Source organism: Lissotriton vulgaris, chromosome 4_1 (genome assembly GCF_964263255.1).
Source record: "Lissotriton vulgaris chromosome 4_1, aLisVul1.2, whole genome shotgun sequence".
NCBI lineage: Eukaryota > Metazoa > Chordata > Amphibia > Caudata > Salamandridae > Lissotriton > Lissotriton vulgaris.
The window spans coordinates 538,357,454-538,373,332 of NC_141691.1; the positions used below are offsets into that span (position 1 = coordinate 538,357,454).

Genomic DNA, 15,879 nt, shown 5'->3' on the forward strand with positions numbered 1-15,879 from the left:
TAAGAATGTTGTCAGATAAGAAATCAGCAAAATTAACTATCTTATTACTGATCATAAAGATGAGAAAGGAAAAGAACCTCTTGCATAAATTGTGGATGGGAAAGAACAGTTTTTAGTTTTCAGCTTCAGTACTTATGTTTATGAATAATTCATTTCTTTATATTGTATTATCGCTATCTAGATGGATATAGCCATCTGTACATAGATACATACTTATACGTTGATAAGTTTCAGTATAAAACTTTGACGTTATGTTTTTCCAAGTCCAAATTCTAAGAAATTAGTGAAATATTAAATCTCATAATTCAAGCAGGTCCCACCGAGATTTGAACTCGGATCACTGGATTCAGAGTCCAGAGTGCTAACCATTACACCATGGAACCCTGCCATGCATGAAGGATTTTTCCATTGAGACAAAAGAGAGCGCATCAGTGCAGGGGCTTTTCTTACATTGATGAAAAGATAACTCAGTTGAATGCTCATAGTGTAAAGAGCTACAATGTGATTTGATTCTTTTCAGCTACATTCTCCATAACAGTGTTAAATGTGCAAACGTTTATCAGGACATGCAATTTACAAAATAATGATCATATTTGACTGAAGAATATTAAAACATTCTACATTTCCAAACTACTACATCCATTTCGCTGTCTCTCACATGGGTGGCTCCAAAGAGCAACGGTTGGCACTTTGGACTTTGCATGCAAAGGTACCAGTCCAATTCTTTGAGGTACTATTTTACTAATCTCAACCTTTTACATTTCTGTCATCTTTTGTTATTGATAGTTCCAATCCAATACCAGTAGGTTGAACGAGACAAATGTTGACTCCTTTCAAAATGTCCAACAGCTTGAACAAGTTACAGAAATACGAACTTTATAATACTTTTACATCAGATTCCTACACAAAATAGTGCGACATTACAAAATCCTATCCTGTTTTTCTCAAATGCATTTCAGAGGGCTGATTCCCAGCATTCCTTTTTGAAGATTTCTACACTATTGATAAGGCGAATATAGCACATTTTGAAAGAGATGTGTTCTTAAATCAAACCTAGAGAACCACAATGACGGTATCATTCAGATAGTACAAATGTTTTTTGTATATTAGTATGGAAATTGTGAAATAAAACATTTCTCATGCTGATTTTCAACAGTCGATCTGCAATCATGAAATATAAGCTTTTGCTTGGAGGCCTCAAAGGTACTGATCTAATTTTCTTTTTTAGAATTATTCACAGATCGTATGATATGCTTTGTACAAATCAACTATGTTGTTAGATCAAAATTGATTAAAAAGTGAATATCTCAATTTCAGGACATATAGAAGAGGAAGGAGAAGAAGCTCATGTTTCAAATGCGGAGAGGCAACAACTGTTCTTTATTTTCACCTCTATTAATTATACATATTTTTATAATGTATATATTTATATTTTCCGATAAAAATACATAGACATATAGCGATATATAGGGAGATACATACATATAAGTTGATACGTACAAGTTTATAAGTAAATGAGATGTTTTTCCAATTAATACTTCTAAGAACTGAATGGAAAAAAAATCGTAAAGTTTAGATAAGTCCCACTGAGCTTTGTACTTAGATCCCTGTTTTCAGAGTCCAGATTGACAAGCATAACACCATCAACCCACCTGTACCAGGTTGAGCTTTCCATTTTGGCAGAAGAGATTGCATTCACGGGGGAATCTTATCTTTTATTGCAAAATCTTATCTCACATAAAAAGTACTGTTCAACAGAGTCATAGCGTTACTTGAGTCCTTTGTGCAACATCCTTCCCTAACATAGTTCAATAGGCAAAAGTTGAACAGAATAGAAAAGTTATGTAATTCTGTTTGTCTTTGACTGTAGAAAATAAAAAATGTGAAATGTCCACATTGCTGCAGCAATTTGCTCCCCTGTCACATGGGAGGTTCCATGGTGTAATGGTTAGCACTTTGGACTTTGAATCCAAGGATCGGAGTTCAAATCTCGGTGGGACCACTTTCGTGACTTATGACCAAATCTTTTTCTGTCAAGTGTATTCATAAATATCATAAATCTAACACGGGTAGAGTGAAACATTAATTTATTGATTGTATTTTTAAAGTCTATTTGATGTGAGCAAATGATAGAACTTTTAGAAAACATGGAAATAAAATGGCTCAAAATAATGAGACATTTTGTGAGCTGACTCTGTTTTCTCAACTCATCACAAGAAGCTGATGCAAGATATTACTTGTTTAAATCTTACTGTTATTGATAAGGGGAACAAGGAACTTTTTAAATTGGAAAGCCTTCATTAAAAGAAAACTTGAGGAATCAAATTGTGTATTTTGGGGACAGAAGAGATGAACTTTTAAATAACAATCTTGAAATTAAGACACACAGATATTTACACTCTGTTTTTCTAAAGTAGATCCATAACCACAAAGTAGAATCTTTCGAAAGACATGTCAAATGTATTAATCTGAATTCCTCTTTCAAAGAAATTCACAATTAAATGCACTGTGTAAGTTAAGAATGTTGTCAGATAAGAAATCAGCAAAATTAACTATCTTATTACTGATCATAAAGATGAGAAAGGAAAAGAACCTCTTGCATAAATTGTGGATGGGAAAGAACAGTTTTTAGTTTTCAGCTTCAGTACTTATGTTTATGAATAATTCATTTCTTTATATTGTATTATCGCTATCTAGATGGATATAGCCATCTGTACATAGATACATACTTATACGTTGATAAGTTTCAGTATAAAACTTTGACGTTATGTTTTTCCAAGTCCAAATTCTAAGAAATTAGTGAAATATTAAATCTCATAATTCAAGCAGGTCCCACCGAGATTTGAACTCGGATCACTGGATTCAGAGTCCAGAGTGCTAACCATTACACCATGGAACCCTGCCATGCATGAAGGATTTTTCCATTGAGACAAAAGAGAGCGCATCAGTGCAGGGGCTTTTCTTACATTGATGAAAAGATAACTCAGTTGAATGCTCATAGTGTAAAGAGCTACAATGTGATTTGATTCTTTTCAGCTACATTCTCCATAACAGTGTTAAATGTGCAAACGTTTATCAGGACATGCAATTTACAAAATAATGATCATATTTGACTGAAGAATATTAAAACATTCTACATTTCCAAACTACTACATCCATTTCGCTGTCTCTCACATGGGTGGCTCCAAAGAGCAACGGTTGGCACTTTGGACTTTGCATGCAAAGGTACCAGTCCAATTCTTTGAGGTACTATTTTACTAATCTCAACCTTTTAGATTTCTGTCATCTTTTGTTATTGATAGTTCCAATCCAATACCAGTAGGTTGAACGAGACAAATGTTGACTCCTTTCAAAATGTCCAACAACTTGAACAAGTTACAGAAATACGAACTTTATAATACTTTTACATCAGATTCCTACACAAAATAGTGCGACATTACAAAATCCTATCCTGTTTTTCTCAAATGCATTTCAGAGGGCTGATTCCCAGCATTCCTTTTTGAAGATTTCTACACTATTGATAAGGCGAATATAGCACATTTTGAAAGAGATGTGTCCTTAAATCAAACCTAGAGAACCACAATGACGGTATCATTCAGATAGTACAAATGTTTTTTGTATATTAGTATGGAAATTGTGAAATAAAACATTTCTCATGCTGATTTTCAACAGTCGATCTGCAATCATGAAATATAAGCTTTTGCTTGGAGGCCTCAAAGGTACTGATCTAATTTTCTTTTTTAGAATTATTCACAGATCGTATGATATGCTTTGTACAAATCAACTATGCTGTTAGATCAAAATTGATTAAAAAGTGACTATCTCAATTTCAGGACATATAGAAGAGGAAGGAGAAGAAGCTCATGTTTCAAATGCGGAGAGGCAACAACTGTTCTTTATTTTCACCTCTATTAATTATACATATTTTTATAATGTATATATTTATATTTTCCGATAAAAATACATAGACATATAGCGATATATAGGGAGATACATACATATAAGTTGATACGTACAAGTTTATAAGTAAATGAGATGTTTTTCCAATTAATACTTCTAAGAACTGAATGGAAAAAAAATCGTAAAGTTTAGATAAGTCCCACTGAGCTTTGTACTTAGATCCCTGTTTTCAGAGTCCAGATTGACAAGCATAACACCATCAACCCACCTGTACCAGGTTGAGCTTTCCATTTTGGCAGAAGAGATTGCATTCACGGGGGAATCTTATCTTTTATTGCAAAATCTTATCTCACATAAAAAGTACTGTTCAACAGAGTCATAGCGTTACTTGAGTCCTTTGTGCAACATCCTTCCCTAACATAGTTCAATAGGCAAAAGTTGAACAGAATAGAAAAGTTATGTAATTCTGTTTGTCTTTGACTGTAGAAAATAAAAAATGTGAAATGTCCACATTGCTGCAGCAATTTGCTCCCCTGTCACATGGGAGGTTCCATGGTGTAATGGTTAGCACTTTGGACTTTGAATCCAAGGATCGGAGTTCAAATCTCGGTGGGACCACTTTCGTGACTTATGACCAAATCTTTTTCTGTCAAGTGTATTCATAAATATCATAAATCTAACACGGGTAGAGTGAAACATTAATTTATTGATTGTATTTTTAAAGTCTATTTGATGTGAGCAAATGATAGAACTTTTAGAAAACATGGAAATAAAATGGCTCAAAATAATGAGACATTTTGTGAGCTGACTCTGTTTTCTCAACTCATCACAAGAAGCTGATGCAAGATATTACTTGTTTAAATCGTACTGTTATTGATAAGGGGAACAAGGAACTTTTTAAATTGGAAAGCCTTCATTAAAAGAAAACTTGAGGAATCAAATTGTGTATTTTGGGGACAGAAGAGATGAACTTTTAAATAACAATCTTGAAATTAAGACACACAGATATTTACACTCTGTTTTTCTAAAGTAGATCCATAACCACAAAGTAGAATCTTTCGAAAGACATGTCAAATGTATTAATCTGAATTCCTCTTTCAAAGAAATTCACAATTAAATGCACTGTGTAAGTTAAGAATGTTGTCAGATAAGAAATCAGCAAAATTAACTATCTTATTACTGATCATAAAGATGAGAAAGGAAAAGAACCTCTTGCATAAATTGTGGATGGGAAAGAACAGTTTTTAGTTTTCAGCTTCAGTACTTATGTTTATGAATAATTCATTTCTTTATATTGTATTATCGCTATCTAGATGGATATAGCCATCTGTACATAGATACATACTTATACGTTGATAAGTTTCAGTATAAAACTTTGACGTTATGTTTTTCCAAGTCCAAATTCTAAGAAATTAGTGAAATATTAAATCTCATAATTCAAGCAGGTCCCACCGAGATTTGAACTCGGATCACTGGATTCAGAGTCCAGAGTGCTAACCATTACACCATGGAACCCTGCCATGCATGAAGGATTTTTCCATTGAGACAAAAGAGAGCGCATCAGTGCAGGGGCTTTTCTTACATTGATGAAAAGATAACTCAGTTGAATGCTCATAGTGTAAAGAGCTACAATGTGATTTGATTCTTTTCAGCTACATTCTCCATAACAGTGTTAAATGTGCAAACGTTTATCAGGACATGCAATTTACAAAATAATGATCATATTTGACTGAAGAATATTAAAACATTCTACATTTCCAAACTACTACATCCATTTCGCTGTCTCTCACATGGGTGGCTCCAAAGAGCAACGGTTGGCACTTTGGACTTTGCATGCAAAGGTACCAGTCCAATTCTTTGAGGTACTATTTTACTAATCTCAACCTTTTACATTTCTGTCATCTTTTGTTATTGATAGTTCCAATCCAATACCAGTAGGTTGAACGAGACAAATGTTGACTCCTTTCAAAATGTCCAACAGCTTGAACAAGTTACAGAAATACGAACTTTATAATACTTTTACATCAGATTCCTACACAAAATAGTGCGACATTACAAAATCCTATCCTGTTTTTCTCAAATGCATTTCAGAGGGCTGATTCCCAGCATTCCTTTTTGAAGATTTCTACACTATTGATAAGGCGAATATAGCACATTTTGAAAGAGATGTGTTCTTAAATCAAACCTAGAGAACCACAATGACGGTATCATTCAGATAGTACAAATGTTTTTTGTATATTAGTATGGAAATTGTGAAATAAAACATTTCTCATGCTGATTTTCAACAGTCGATCTGCAATCATGAAATATAAGCTTTTGCTTGGAGGCCTCAAAGGTACTGATCTAATTTTCTTTTTTAGAATTATTCACAGATCGTATGATATGCTTTGTACAAATCAACTATGTTGTTAGATCAAAATTGATTAAAAAGTGAATATCTCAATTTCAGGACATATAGAAGAGGAAGGAGAAGAAGCTCATGTTTCAAATGCGGAGAGGCAACAACTGTTCTTTATTTTCACCTCTATTAATTATACATATTTTTATAATGTATATATTTATATTTTCCGATAAAAATACATAGACATATAGCGATATATAGGGAGATACATACATATAAGTTGATACGTACAAGTTTATAAGTAAATGAGATGTTTTTCCAATTAATACTTCTAAGAACTGAATGGAAAAAAATCGTAAAGTTTAGATAAGTCCCACTGAGCTTTGTACTTAGATCCCTGTTTTCAGAGTCCAGATTGACAAGCATAACACCATCAACCCACCTGTACCAGGTTGAGCTTTCCATTTTGGCAGAAGAGATTGCATTCACGGGGGAATCTTATCTTTTATTGCAAAATCTTATCTCACATAAAAAGTACTGTTCAACAGAGTCATAGCGTTACTTGAGTCCTTTGTGCAACATCCTTCCCTAACATAGTTCAATAGGCAAAAGTTGAACAGAATAGAAAAGTTATGTAATTCTGTTTGTCTTTGACTGTAGAAAATAAAAAATGTGAAATGTCCACATTGCTGCAGCAATTTGCTCCCCTGTCACATGGGAGGTTCCATGGTGTAATGGTTAGCACTTTGGACTTTGAATCCAAGGATCGGAGTTCAAATCTCGGTGGGACCACTTTCGTGACTTATGACCAAATCTTTTTCTGTCAAGTGTATTCATAAATATCATAAATCTAACACGGGTAGAGTGAAACATTAATTTATTGATTGTATTTTTAAAGTCTATTTGATGTGAGCAAATGATAGAACTTTTAGAAAACATGGAAATAAAATGGCTCAAAATAATGAGACATTTTGTGAGCTGACTCTGTTTTCTCAACTCATCACAAGAAGCTGATGCAAGATATTACTTGTTTAAATCTTACTGTTATTGATAAGGGGAACAAGGAACTTTTTAAATTGGAAAGCCTTCATTAAAAGAAAACTTGAGGAATCAAATTGTGTATTTTGGGGACAGAAGAGATGAACTTTTAAATAACAATCTTGAAATTAAGACACACAGATATTTACACTCTGTTTTTCTAAAGTAGATCCATAACCACAAAGTAGAATCTTTCGAAAGACATGTCAAATGTATTAATCTGAATTCCTCTTTCAAAGAAATTCACAATTAAATGCACTGTGTAAGTTAAGAATGTTGTCAGATAAGAAATCAGCAAAATTAACTATCTTATTACTGATCATAAAGATGAGAAAGGAAAAGAACCTCTTGCATAAATTGTGGATGGGAAAGAACAGTTTTTAGTTTTCAGCTTCAGTACTTATGTTTATGAATAATTCATTTCTTTATATTGTATTATCGCTATCTAGATGGATATAGCCATCTGTACCTAGATACATACTTATACGTTGATAAGTTTCAGTATAAAACTTTGACGTTATGTTTTTCCAAGTCCAAATTCTAAGAAATTAGTGAAATATTAAATCTCATAATTCAAGCAGGTCCCACCGAGATTTGAACTCGGATCACTGGATTCAGAGTCCAGAGTGCTAACCATTACACCATGGAACCCTGCCATGCATGAAGGATTTTTCCATTGAGACAAAAGAGAGCGCATCAGTGCAGGGGCTTTTCTTACATTGATGAAAAGATAACTCAGTTGAATGCTCATAGTGTAAAGAGCTACAATGTGATTTGATTCTTTTCAGCTACATTCTCCATAACAGTGTTAAATGTGCAAACGTTTATCAGGACATGCAATTTACAAAATAATGATCATATTTGACTGAAGAATATTAAAACATTCTACATTTCCAAACTACTACATCCATTTCGCTGTCTCTCACATGGGTGGCTCCAAAGAGCAACGGTTGGCACTTTGGACTTTGCATGCAAAGGTACCAGTCCAATTCTTTGAGGTACTATTTTACTAATCTCAACCTTTTACATTTCTGTCATCTTTTGTTATTGATAGTTCCAATCCAATACCAGTAGGTTGAACGAGACAAATGTTGACTCCTTTCAAAATGTCCAACAGCTTGAACAAGTTACAGAAATACGAACTTTATAATACTTTTACATCAGATTCCTACACAAAATAGTGCAACATTACAAAATCCTATCCTGTTTTTCTCAAATGCATTTCAGAGGGCTGATTCCCAGCATTCCTTTTTGAAGATTTCTACACTATTGATAAGGCGAATATAGCACATTTTGAAAGAGATGTGTCCTTAAATCAAACCTAGAGAACCACAATGACGGTATCATTCAGATAGTACAAATGTTTTTTGTATATTAGTATGGAAATTGTGAAATAAAACATTTCTCATGCTGATTTTCAACAGTCGATCTGCAATCATGAAATATAAGCTTTTGCTTGGAGGCCTCAAAGGTACTGATCTAATTTTCTTTTTTAGAATTATTCACAGATCGTATGATATGCTTTGTACAAATCAACTATGCTGTTAGATCAAAATTGATTAAAAAGTGACTATCTCAATTTCAGGACATATAGAAGAGGAAGGAGAAGAAGCTCATGTTTCAAATGCGGAGAGGCAACAACTGTTCTTTATTTTCACCTCTATTAATTATACATATTTTTATAATGTATATATTTATATTTTCCGATAAAAATACATAGACATATAGCGATATATAGGGAGATACATACATATAAGTTGATACGTACAAGTTTATAAGTAAATGAGATGTTTTTCCAATTAATACTTCTAAGAACTGAATGGAAAAAAAATCGTAAAGTTTAGATAAGTCCCACTGAGCTTTGTACTTAGATCCCTGTTTTCAGAGTCCAGATTGACAAGCATAACACCATCAACCCACCTGTACCAGGTTGAGCTTTCCATTTTGGCAGAAGAGATTGCATTCACGGGGGAATCTTATCTTTTATTGCAAAATCTTATCTCACATAAAAAGTACTGTTCAACAGAGTCATAGCGTTACTTGAGTCCTTTGTGCAACATCCTTCCCTAACATAGTTCAATAGGCAAAAGTTGAACAGAATAGAAAAGTTATGTAATTCTGTTTGTCTTTGACTGTAGAAAATAAAAAATGTGAAATGTCCACATTGCTGCAGCAATTTGCTCCCCTGTCACATGGGAGGTTCCATGGTGTAATGGTTAGCACTTTGGACTTTGAATCCAAGGATCGGAGTTCAAATCTCGGTGGGACCACTTTCGTGACTTATGACCAAATCTTTTTCTGTCAAGTGTATTCATAAATATCATAAATCTAACACGGGTAGAGTGAAACATTAATTTATTGATTGTATTTTTAAAGTCTATTTGATGTGAGCAAATGATAGAACTTTTAGAAAACATGGAAATAAAATGGCTCAAAATAATGAGACATTTTGTGAGCTGACTCTGTTTTCTCAACTCATCACAAGAAGCTGATGCAAGATATTACTTGTTTAAATCTTACTGTTATTGATAAGGGGAACAAGGAACTTTTTAAATTGGAAAGCCTTCATTAAAAGAAAACTTGAGGAATCAAATTGTGTATTTTGGGGACAGAAGAGATGAACTTTTAAATAACAATCTTGAAATTAAGACACACAGATAGTTACACTCTGTTTTTCTAAAGTAGATCCATAACCACAAAGTAGAATCTTTCGAAAGACATGTCAAATGTATTAATCTGAATTCCTCTTTCAAAGAAATTCACAATTAAATGCACTGTGTAAGTTAAGAATGTTGTCAGATAAGAAATCAGCAAAATTAACTATCTTATTACTGATCATAAAGATGAGAAAGGAAAAGAACCTCTTGCATAAATTGTGGATGGGAAAGAACAGTTTTTAGTTTTCAGCTTCAGTACTTATGTTTATGAATAATTCATTTCTTTATATTGTATTATCGCTATCTAGATGGATATAGCCATCTGTACATAGATACATACTTATACGTTGATAAGTTTCAGTATAAAACTTTGACGTTATGTTTTTCCAAGTCCAAATTCTAAGAAATTAGTGAAATATTAAATCTCATAATTCAAGCAGGTCCCACCGAGATTTGAACTCGGATCACTGGATTCAGAGTCCAGAGTGCTAACCATTACACCATGGAACCCTGCCATGCATGAAGGATTTTTCCATTGAGACAAAAGAGAGCGCATCAGTGCAGGGGCTTTTCTTACATTGATGAAAAGATAACTCAGTTGAATGCTCATAGTGTAAAGAGCTACAATGTGATTTGATTCTTTTCAGCTACATTCTCCATAACAGTGTTAAATGTGCAAACGTTTATCAGGACATGCAATTTACAAAATAATGATCATATTTGACTGAAGAATATTAAAACATTCTACATTTCCAAACTACTACATCCATTTCGCTGTCTCTCACATGGGTGGCTCCAAAGAGCAACGGTTGGCACTTTGGACTTTGCATGCAAAGGTACCAGTCCAATTCTTTGAGGTACTATTTTACTAATCTCAACCTTTTACATTTCTGTCATCTTTTGTTATTGATAGTTCCAATCCAATACCAGTAGGTTGAACGAGACAAATGTTGACTCCTTTCAAAATGTCCAACAGCTTGAACAAGTTACAGAAATACGAACTTTATAATACTTTTACATCAGATTCCTACACAAAATAGTGCGACATTACAAAATCCTATCCTGTTTTTCTCAAATGCATTTCAGAGGGCTGATTCCCAGCATTCCTTTTTGAAGATTTCTATACTATTGATAAGGCGAATATAGCACATTTTGAAAGAGATGTGTTCTTAAATCAAACCTAGAGAACCACAATGACGGTATCATTCAGATAGTACAAATGTTTTTTGTATATTAGTATGGAAATTGTGAAATAAAACATTTCTCATGCTGATTTTCAACAGTCGATCTGCAATCATGAAATATAAGCTTTTGCTTGGAGGCCTCAAAGGTACTGATCTAATTTTCTTTTTTAGAATTATTCACAGATCGTATGATATGCTTTGTACAAATCAACTATGCTGTTAGATCAAAATTGATTAAAAAGTGACTATCTCAATTTCAGGACATATAGAAGAGGAAGGAGAAGAAGCTCATGTTTCAAATGCGGAGAGGCAACAACTGTTCTTTATTTTCACCTCTATTAATTATACATATTTTTATAATGTATATATTTATATTTTCCGATAAAAATACATAGACATATAGCGATATATAGGGAGATACATACATATAAGTTGATACGTACAAGTTTATAAGTAAATGAGATGTTTTTCCAATTAATACTTCTAAGAACTGAATGGAAAAAAATCGTAAAGTTTAGATAAGTCCCACTGAGCTTTGTACTTAGATCCCTGTTTTCAGAGTCCAGATTGACAAGCATAACACCATCAACCCACCTGTACCAGGTTGAGCTTTCCATTTTGGCAGAAGAGATTGCATTCACGGGGGAATCTTATCTTTTATTGCAAAATCTTATCTCACATAAAAAGTACTGTTCAACAGAGTCATAGCGTTACTTGAGTCCTTTGTGCAACATCCTTCCCTAACATAGTTCAATAGGCAAAAGTTGAACAGAATAGAAAAGTTATGTAATTCTGTTTGTCTTTGACTGTAGAAAATAAAAAATGTGAAATGTCCACATTGCTGCAGCAATTTGCTCCCCTGTCACATGGGAGGTTCCATGGTGTAATGGTTAGCACTTTGGACTTTGAATCCAAGGATCGGAGTTCAAATCTCGGTGGGACCACTTTCGTGACTTATGACCAAATCTTTTTCTGTCAAGTGTATTCATAAATATCATAAATCTAACACGGGTAGAGTGAAACATTAATTTATTGATTGTATTTTTAAAGTCTATTTGATGTGAGCAAATGATAGAACTTTTAGAAAACATGGAAATAAAATGGCTCAAAATAATGAGACATTTTGTGAGCTGACTCTGTTTTCTCAACTCATCACAAGAAGCTGATGCAAGATATTACTTGTTTAAATCGTACTGTTATTGATAAGGGGAACAAGGAACTTTTTAAATTGGAAAGCCTTCATTAAAAGAAAACTTGAGGAATCAAATTGTGTATTTTGGGGACAGAAGAGATGAACTTTTAAATAACAATCTTGAAATTAAGACACACAGATATTTACACTCTGTTTTTCTAAAGTAGATCCATAACCACAAAGTAGAATCTTTCGAAAGACATGTCAAATGTATTAATCTGAATTCCTCTTTCAAAGAAATTCACAATTAAATGCACTGTGTAAGTTAAGAATGTTGTCAGATAAGAAATCAGCAAAATTAACTATCTTATTACTGATCATAAAGATGAGAAAGGAAAAGAACCTCTTGCATAAATTGTGGATGGGAAAGAACAGTTTTTAGTTTTCAGCTTCAGTACTTATGTTTATGAATAATTCATTTCTTTATATTGTATTATCGCTATCTAGATGGATATAGCCATCTGTACATAGATACATACTTATACGTTGATAAGTTTCAGTATAAAACTTTGACGTTATGTTTTTCCAAGTCCAAATTCTAAGAAATTAGTGAAATATTAAATCTCATAATTCAAGCAGGTCCCACCGAGATTTGAACTCGGATCACTGGATTCAGAGTCCAGAGTGCTAACCATTACACCATGGAACCCTGCCATGCATGAAGGATTTTTCCATTGAGACAAAAGAGAGCGCATCAGTGCAGGGGCTTTTCTTACATTGATGAAAAGATAACTCAGTTGAATGCTCATAGTGTAAAGAGCTACAATGTGATTTGATTCTTTTCAGCTACATTCTCCATAACAGTGTTAAATGTGCAAACGTTTATCAGGACATGCAATTTACAAAATAATGATCATATTTGACTGAAGAATATTAAAACATTCTACATTTCCAAACTACTACATCCATTTCGCTGTCTCTCACATGGGTGGCTCCAAAGAGCAACGGTTGGCACTTTGGACTTTGCATGCAAAGGTACCAGTCCAATTCTTTGAGGTACTATTTTACTAATCTCAACCTTTTACATTTCTGTCATCTTTTGTTATTGATAGTTCCAATCCAATACCAGTAGGTTGAACGAGACAAATGTTGACTCCTTTCAAAATGTCCAACAGCTTGAACAAGTTACAGAAATACGAACTTTATAATACTTTTACATCAGATTCCTACACAAAATAGTGCGACATTACAAAATCCTATCCTGTTTTTCTCAAATGCATTTCAGAGGGCTGATTCCCAGCATTCCTTTTTGAAGATTTCTACACTATTGATAAGGCGAATATAGCACATTTTGAAAGAGATGTGTTCTTAAATCAAACCTAGAGAACCACAATGACGGTATCATTCAGATAGTACAAATGTTTTTTGTATATTAGTATGGAAATTGTGAAATAAAACATTTCTCATGCTGATTTTCAACAGTCGATCTGCAATCATGAAATATAAGCTTTTGCTTGGAGGCCTCAAAGGTACTGATCTAATTTTCTTTTTTAGAATTATTCACAGATCGTATGATATGCTTTGTACAAATCAACTATGCTGTTAGATCAAAATTGATTAAAAAGTGACTATCTCAATTTCAGGACATATAGAAGAGGAAGGAGAAGAAGCTCATGTTTCAAATGCGGAGAGGCAACAACTGTTCTTTATTTTCACCTCTATTAATTATACATATTTTTATAATGTATATATTTATATTTTCCGATAAAAATACATAGACATATAGCGATATATAGGGAGATACATACATATAAGTTGATACGTACAAGTTTATAAGTAAATGAGATGTTTTTCCAATTAATACTTCTAAGAACTGAATGGAAAAAAATCGTAAAGTTTAGATAAGTCCCACTGAGCTTTGTACTTAGATCCCTGTTTTCAGAGTCCAGATTGACAAGCATAACACCATCAACCCACCTGTACCAGGTTGAGCTTTCCATTTTGGCAGAAGAGATTGCATTCACGGGGGAATCTTATCTTTTATTGCAAAATCTTATCTCACATAAAAAGTACTGTTCAACAGAGTCATAGCGTTACTTGAGTCCTTTGTGCAACATCCTTCCCTAACATAGTTCAATAGGCAAAAGTTGAACAGAATAGAAAAGTTATGTAATTCTGTTTGTCTTTGACTGTAGAAAATAAAAAATGTGAAATGTCCACATTGCTGCAGCAATTTGCTCCCCTGTCACATGGGCGGTTCCATGGTGTAATGGTTAGCACTTTGGACTTTGAATCCAAGGATCGGAGTTCAAATCTCGGTGGGACCACTTTCGTGACTTATGACCAAATCTTTTTCTGTCAAGTGTATTCATAAATATCATAAATCTAACACGGGTAGAGTGAAACATTAATTTATTGATTGTATTTTTAAAGTCTATTTGATGTGAGCAAATGATAGAACTTTTAGAAAACATGGAAATAAAATGGCTCAAAATAATGAGACATTTTGTGAGCTGACTCTGTTTTCTCAACTCATCACAAGAAGCTGATGCAAGATATTACTTGTTTAAATCGTACTGTTATTGATAAGGGGAACAAGGAACTTTTTAAATTGGAAAGCCTTCATTAAAAGAAAACTTGAGGAATCAAATTGTGTATTTTGGGGACAGAAGAGATGAACTTTTAAATAACAATCTTGAAATTAAGACACACAGATATTTACACTCTGTTTTTCTAAAGTAGATCCATACCCACAAAGTAGAATCTTTCGAAAGACATGTCAAATGTATTAATCTGAATTCCTCTTTCAAAGAAATTCACAATTAAATGCACTGTGTAAGTTAAGAATGTTGTCAGATAAGAAATCAGCAAAATTAACTATCTTATTACTGATCATAAAGATGAGAAAGGAAAAGAACCTCTTGCATAAATTGTGGATGGGAAAGAACAGTTTTTAGTTTTCAGCTTCAGTACTTATGTTTATGAATAATTCATTTCTTTATATTGTATTATCGCTATCTAGATGGATATAGCCATCTGTACATAGATACATACTTATACGTTGATAAGTTTCAGTATAAAACTTTGACGTTATGTTTTTCCAAGTCCAAATTCTAAGAAATTAGTGAAATATTAAATCTCATAATTCAAGCAGGTCCCACCGAGATTTGACCTCGGATCACTGGATTCAGAGTCCAGAGTGCTAACCATTACACCATGGAACCCTGCCATGCATGAAGGATTTTTCCATTGAGACAAAAGAGAGCGCATCAGTGCAGGGGCTTTTCTTACATTGATGAAAAGATAACTCAGTTGAATGCTCATAGTGTAAAGAGCTACAATGTGATTTGATTCTTTTCAGCTACATTCTCCATAACAGTGTTAAATGTGCAAACGTTTATCAGGACATGCAATTTACAAAATAATGATCATATTTGACTGAAGAATATTAAAACATTCTACATTTCCAAACTACTACATCCATTTCGCTGTCTCTCACATGGGTGGCTCCAAAGAGCAACGGTTGGCACTTTGGACTTTGCATGCAAAGGTACCAGTCCAATTCTTTGAGGTACTATTTTACTAATCTCAACCTTTTACATTTCTGTCATCTTTTGTTATTGATAG

General features: G+C 33.4%; 6 non-coding genes across 6 annotated transcripts; all 6 read right to left on the bottom strand.

Annotated features, from left to right (window-relative positions):
- Positions 1-311: 311 nt before the first annotated feature.
- Positions 312-383, bottom strand: TRNAQ-CUG (transfer RNA glutamine (anticodon CUG)). Its single transcript has one exon. It is a non-coding gene; the product is annotated as a tRNA-Gln (tRNA).
- Positions 384-2,827: 2,444 nt separating this feature from the next.
- TRNAQ-CUG (transfer RNA glutamine (anticodon CUG)) lies at positions 2,828-2,899 on the bottom strand. Its single transcript has one exon. It is a non-coding gene; the product is annotated as a tRNA-Gln (tRNA).
- Positions 2,900-5,343: 2,444 nt separating this feature from the next.
- TRNAQ-CUG (transfer RNA glutamine (anticodon CUG)) lies at positions 5,344-5,415 on the bottom strand. The gene has a single exon. It is a non-coding gene; the product is annotated as a tRNA-Gln (tRNA).
- Positions 5,416-7,858: 2,443 nt separating this feature from the next.
- On the bottom strand, positions 7,859-7,930 carry TRNAQ-CUG (transfer RNA glutamine (anticodon CUG)). The gene has a single exon. It is a non-coding gene; the product is annotated as a tRNA-Gln (tRNA).
- Positions 7,931-10,374: 2,444 nt separating this feature from the next.
- Positions 10,375-10,446, bottom strand: TRNAQ-CUG (transfer RNA glutamine (anticodon CUG)). The gene has a single exon. It is a non-coding gene; the product is annotated as a tRNA-Gln (tRNA).
- Positions 10,447-12,889: 2,443 nt separating this feature from the next.
- Positions 12,890-12,961, bottom strand: TRNAQ-CUG (transfer RNA glutamine (anticodon CUG)). The gene has a single exon. It is a non-coding gene; the product is annotated as a tRNA-Gln (tRNA).
- Positions 12,962-15,879: the final 2,918 nt, after the last annotated feature.